The 6,096-nt window shown below is 40.5% G+C and overlaps 1 pseudogene across 1 annotated transcript; it reads left to right on the top strand.

Annotated features, from left to right (window-relative positions):
• Positions 1 to 5,408: 5,408 nt before the first annotated feature.
• LOC308499026 (large ribosomal subunit protein eL21-like) lies at positions 5,409 to 5,890 on the top strand (annotated as a pseudogene). The gene has a single exon. The product of its transcript is annotated as a large ribosomal subunit protein eL21-like (transcript).
• Positions 5,891 to 6,096: the final 206 nt, after the last annotated feature.

Below are 6,096 nucleotides of genomic sequence, written 5' to 3'. Positions count from 1 at the left end.
CATCATTGATTTAGACAAGCAAGGTAACATGTCCTCTGATGCTGCGTAGGAACTGTCAAACTTACCAAGCCTTACTACTGCCCACCCAGTCTCATGTGCCTCTAGACCACATTCCTGGAGCCTGAGACCTCCTGACCCATCATTACGTCTAGAACATACCATTTTTGAGGGGTCCTGTGAGCATTGTACTAAACAATACTGCCTAATCCTTTGGAAACTGATTCTCCCATCACCTTCTCTTTTATGTCGATGTCAAATATCACTACTACTCTAAACAATGCTTCTTAGGTTTCAACAAACTTCCATCTCTATTCAAGTAAATTCTAAGTGTTCAAATCCCTCTTCAAAACTGAATTAAGTCTCATGAGTGGACTGACCTCGTATAAGGGTCAGGAATCGGTGCAACAAAGAGAAACTACTCTACATTTTTCAATCAGTAAGAGATTTAATATAGGGAATTGCGTTGTTTCAAACAATGGAAAGTTTCAAAGCTAAAAGTCCCGTGGCCTCCGTGAGACTGGGTTTCAAGATGCTAACACCATCACTCTGACACAACAATGTTTCTGCTACTGCTGCCACCATTGCTATCAATTCTTCACTCCCAGGAAGATGGCATCCCCACAGTGGAGCATGGAGTCTAACACCTGCCGACACTTGCATCTTGGAGAACTTGCTTCCTCCACTGTAGGGAGACAGCTGCCCCCTGACTCCTGCCTTCCAAATTGCATGTGAGCGCATTTTAAAGGCAAAACAAAATCCATATGCAGAATCCTAGCTGCAATGCAATCTGAAAAATACAGCTTTTAGATTTCCAGCACCTTCGAATGGAAAGAGGATAACTAGTGTAGAGCATGGCTTTCAACAAGATTTAGTGCAACAAATACAAACTGCTCTGTTTTTCCATTTGTAAGAGATTTAACATAGGGAACTGGGTTTTTTCAAATAATGAAATACAAAGTACATTCCATACACCAAATATAAAATGCTAATAATTATTAGAGATGGGTTATGGGTACATGGAGAATTGTTATTCTAGTCTGTACTTTCATGTGTGGTTGGAAGTTGTTTTTCATCTTTATAAGAGTCTGTACCGGTCATTCTCCATTTGCTCCCAACTCCCATCTACTCTCTCTTCTTCTCCACCTAGTTCTCTGCTTCGGGAAGCTGGTTTAGACTGCATTACTTGGATTCCCTGACTAGTTGTCTTCTGGTTTGAATTGATCGATTTGAAGTTCCTGCAGGAAGTTAGAGTGTATAACAAGGAGGAGCCTGGGCATTTTTCTCCTTTCTCTCCCTCTGATGAGTCACTTTAGTTGACAGAGATTGAGCAGATCATAGCTCCTGTCCAGAGGTCTTTCTCTCGCAGCTCTGACTTTCAGTGGGCTCTTATAGCACAATACCCTCTCTGTGATAATGGGTGTTGATGGCTTCCTGCTGCTGCTGGTGTCTGGGTGCTTCAGCATTCTTTGCTGCTTCCCTTATCCTTCTCCCAACATCCGTAATTAGTACTTTCGATAAAAGCCTTTGAACCATCTGACTGGAGCTCTATTTTCCACTGGGCCCGTTCGCTCCCCTTGAAGTTCTGCTCTGTTCTCCAATGCAGCTCACCACACCCACCAACTTTGGCAGCCCACATGGCACCTGCATCCTCCTGCTCTCAACTGGTCCCTCCCCTGCCTATACCCACCAAGCCTTTGTGCCATCTGCTCAGGATCTTACATTGTACCAGATAACGTAGAAATTAATTGGCAGCTTAATTTTTTTCCCCAAAAGAAGCTCTCTCAATTTTAAAAGAGGGCACCTGGTACAGTCATGCGGAGATATCACTATAATGATAAACATTTTAGGGGAAAGTAGGGGGCGTATTTGGGGGACACTGGCCAATAGAGCCTAGAACCTATAGAGAGGGAGCTCTGTGCCTCAGGAGGCCTGGTCCTGCATAAGAGATGAAATTTGATTCAATGTTAGAAAAACAGAAAATAAGCTCCTGGAGGATTGAGATTTTATCTTGTTCTCAGTTCTTTTCCCAGCAACTGGCACAGCATCTAACACATAGTAAGAATTTCGTACATTTTTAAGCAAAGGAATGAATGAGTGAGTGTCGTAGGAGGCTGCTTGGTCTTTTGTCCCGCAGCCTTCTCATCACCTCCACACTTGATTTTTTGAGGCACCGTACTTTCAAAGACAATCAACACAAAATCCACATTCAGCCCTTAGAATTTTTTTCACTGTGATCTTGGAAGTCTTTTCCACGCTGGGTCTCAGCACCCTCATTGGCAGAAAGACCAGGGTCAGAGATTGTCGACATTTATGACTGAAACAATATTAAAAATGTTTTCACCACATTTTTAATTTGACGAGTGTTCTTGCTTTGTTTGATTTCATCTAGCTGATTGCTTTGGTAAGCTGTATATTTCTGGCATGAATATGGCATTTTGAGATAGCATATGTTTCTAAGATATTTCTCACTTGTGTTGACATTAACCACTTTATAGGAATTGCCTGAGGCACCCTGCCCATGCACAAGTTTATGTTTCAGAAAAGTTTACAAAAAACGTGCTTAAGAGTAGACAAAGGGAAGGACAACCATTTGTTTAAAAGTGAAGGATAAAGGGCCTCACTGACGAAATACTCTAACTAGTATCATGGACCAGCAATAGCAGTTAGCAAAAACTGAGAGGCATAATCATAAACATACTGCTGATACAGAGCAAAAACCTAACATCTGAGTTTTTCAGAGTAAATGACAGTTTCTGAAAAGACAAACCAAATTTGGGAAACTATTAAAATATGGATTAGAATATCTCTCTTTTACCATCAATTTTGTCAGAATTAATAAAAATCCTCAAGCATCTTTAACTAGACGTAAATAATGTATTTTTGAATAGTGTAAATATTGACATGTAAACAAATGCTATTAAAGATAGGGCTAAGAAAGTCCTAGCTCAAAACATACAGGCATATAAAACTAAAGGAATAAAGGCCACATCCCCAGAATTACTTTCTTTCTAAGCCAAAAATAATTTGTGACTCCACGCTAGTCTAATGTATTGCATTTGGATAGTTGTGGCTTCCCCTAAACTTTTCAAATAGTGCCCATTAAGTTGGGCAACAAACATAAATATAACCTCAGCCAAACAAAGGTCTTACCTTCATAATTTAGGGATTTATCTCAGAAGTTATTGCTGAATTGTGGCAAAATTAAATAGGAATATAGGAATATTGTAAATAGGACTGTAAGTCAAAGGAGAAAATACTCTTTGGTAAGAGGTATGAGAATTCCCTTTGAGTGTTGAAGAGGAAGCCATCTTTGTTGGAAAATTCCTACCTTGGATAGAAGGCAGAAAATGTAATGCTTACTAACTATTCTTTGGTTTCCCTCTATTTCCTAGCCCCTTAAAGTTAGTGGAACCATGTGGGGCATCTTCTGCCAGTGGACTATGAGAAGTAACACCATGTGTTCCTTTGAGGTTGAAGCATGCAAGAGTGCTTGATATGTTGAAATGGTAGAGCCTGTCAGTGTAGGTCCCTGAGGGGCTCTATGGAGTAGAGCTCTTGATGACACATAGTGGACATCTACCAATAGTAGGAAATAAAGTTTGTTGGGGTAGCCTCTAAGATTTTAAAGTGAATTTGTCATTGAAGCTTTATCTTGCCTATCCTGACTAATACAGATTAGAAGACCAGATCGCAAAAAGCCTAGGTATTCACAGAACTAATCTATATGAAGAATTTGATCCTTGTTTTAAGAAAGGGAAAGGAAGATAGAAAGTATTATAGGCAGGAAACAAAGGGAGGCTGTCAGTTATACAATGGAATCCCCACTCTATAAATTCTAAATCTTAATACCACCAAAACTCACAAAATACTTGTTGTGAATGGACTATCAGTAAAGCAACTAATCTTTGCACCAGGATGATGCACGAATAACAAAGAGGCAGAGCACTTGCTCTCAGAAGCAGGATCACAGTAGCACTAGAAAGTAGCAGAAATCTTGGCAGGCTTATGAGATCTTCAGCCTATGAATGAGGAGAGATCAGACTCTCCTATGTTGAATCCAAGGGTCAAGGAAGCCTAAGCTTTCCTGTTTTGTTTGGGCTATTGGACCACCACTTCTTATAATCACAGGAAAAGTGGGGTTTTTTTACTTTAAAAATAATTACTTTCACTTGATTCAAGAAAAATTGATGCAGTCTAGTTATGTGATCATAGAATATCAGGATCTCAGGGTTTGAAAGAAGGATAAAGGTCACCTACTCTAACCTTCCTATTCCCTCGAGGATAATCCCACCATGTGGTTTCTGATCTCTACTTGGCCATCTCCTGTGCCACAGAAGTCACTGTCTCCCAAAGCATCCCATTCCATCTCTGCATAGTTCTGCCTGTCTCTAAGTTCTCCATTACGTTGCACCGAAGTCTTTTCCCCTGTAACTTTTACTCGGTGGCCCAATTTCTACCTCTTAAGGCATACAAAACAGGTATAATGCCTCGTCCACAAAATAGATCTTCAAATACTTGAAGGGAGCACCAATCATGTCCTCCTCCCTCTGGAAGTTATTTTTGGAAAAGCATTACCCATATTCCCTTCACCAAGCCTGGATGAGGTCTATCCCTTTATTTCTACTAATTATTCTGCCCTTCAGAAATGGGTGAGATGGCAGGAAGGGGGAATAAAAGGGAATACAGATCATGTTAATATGGTAATATCACCCAAAGACCTAATTAAGCAAGATTTCTTGTCTGCTCATTACCTCTTCATGAATCTCACCTCCAGGGACCCATTAAATGGGTGAGAGTGAGAGTCGCCTTTTGAGTAAATCAAGTAAGGACTGCCCTCATGATACAATTTGAGACTATGCCAGAGCCCTCTGCCTCAAAATTCCAAACCCAGTACAAAGCATTCAGCCATTATTTCTTCTTTGTATAACTGGGTTTTCCTGATACACCACCGCAACAACAATTATGAAACATTTTCCTGGCTATAGCCCATTCACCAAGATAAGACCACCCATTGGTCATTTGCTAATGACACTCCAAAGAATCAAAGCCAAAATTCCTATGGCTGATGCTGTGCATTTGCATACTACTGAATGGAAGAAACATTTTTTCTTCGTAACTTTCTGACCTCATTTATAACATGAGCCCCCAATGTATTATTTTCCCATATCTTACTGAGTTTTCAAACAACTCTTTCAGATTTTATTTTCAGTCCTTGATTTCTGCCACTCAGACTGGGCTGGAGGAAACCTAAGAAACAGACTTATTGCTGACCCTTCCACTCTAATCTCCAGGCATGTCTTTGTCCAGATGTGGGCTCCTCCTCCTCCTCATGCAAATGAACCCTTAAAGATTAGCCTACTAGGTCCTCCTTTTCGGCCGGGGCCACCATCTTCCAGTAATTTGTCAAAATGACCAACACAAAGGGAAAGAGGAGAGGCACCCGCTATATGTCCTCTAGGCCTTTTAGAAAACATGGAGTTGTTCCTTTGGCCACATACATGCGAATCTACAAGAAAGGTGATATTGTAGACATCAGGGGATGGGCACTGTTCAAAAAGGAATGCCCCACAAATGTTACCATGCCAAAACGGGAAGGGTCTACAATGCTACTTAGCATGGGGTTGGCATTGTTGTAAACAAACAAGTCAAGGGCAAGATTCTTGCCAAGAGAATTAATGTTCGTATTGAGCATATTAAGCACTCTAAGAGCCGAGATAGCTTCCTAAAACGGGTGAAGGAAAATGATCAGAAAAAGAAGGAAGCCAAAGAGAAAGGTAGCTGGGTTCACCTGAAACGCCACCCTGCCCCACCCAGAGAAGCACACTTTGTGAGAACCTATGGAAAGGAGCCTGAGCTGCTGGAGCCCATTCCCTATGAATTTATGGCATAAGTGTAAAAAAATAAAAGACCTCTATAAAAAAAAAAAAAAAAAAAAAAAAAAAAAAAGATTAGCCTACCAGATCCTCTAGAAATGTTCACACGAGTTTGAATTCTAGGGTAAATATGGCTTAGGTTCAAGTTGAGAGTCAGAACTGCATATTTCTGTTCTTAAAGGTTTTTACTTTGAAGAAGATGAAATTCACGAATCATACTAAG

This window comes from Rhinolophus hipposideros, assembly GCF_964194185.1.
Source record: "Rhinolophus hipposideros genome assembly, chromosome: 6".
Classification (NCBI taxonomy): Eukaryota; Metazoa; Chordata; class Mammalia; order Chiroptera; family Rhinolophidae; genus Rhinolophus; species Rhinolophus hipposideros.
This window is presented reverse-complemented; position numbering and strand designations above follow the sequence as displayed.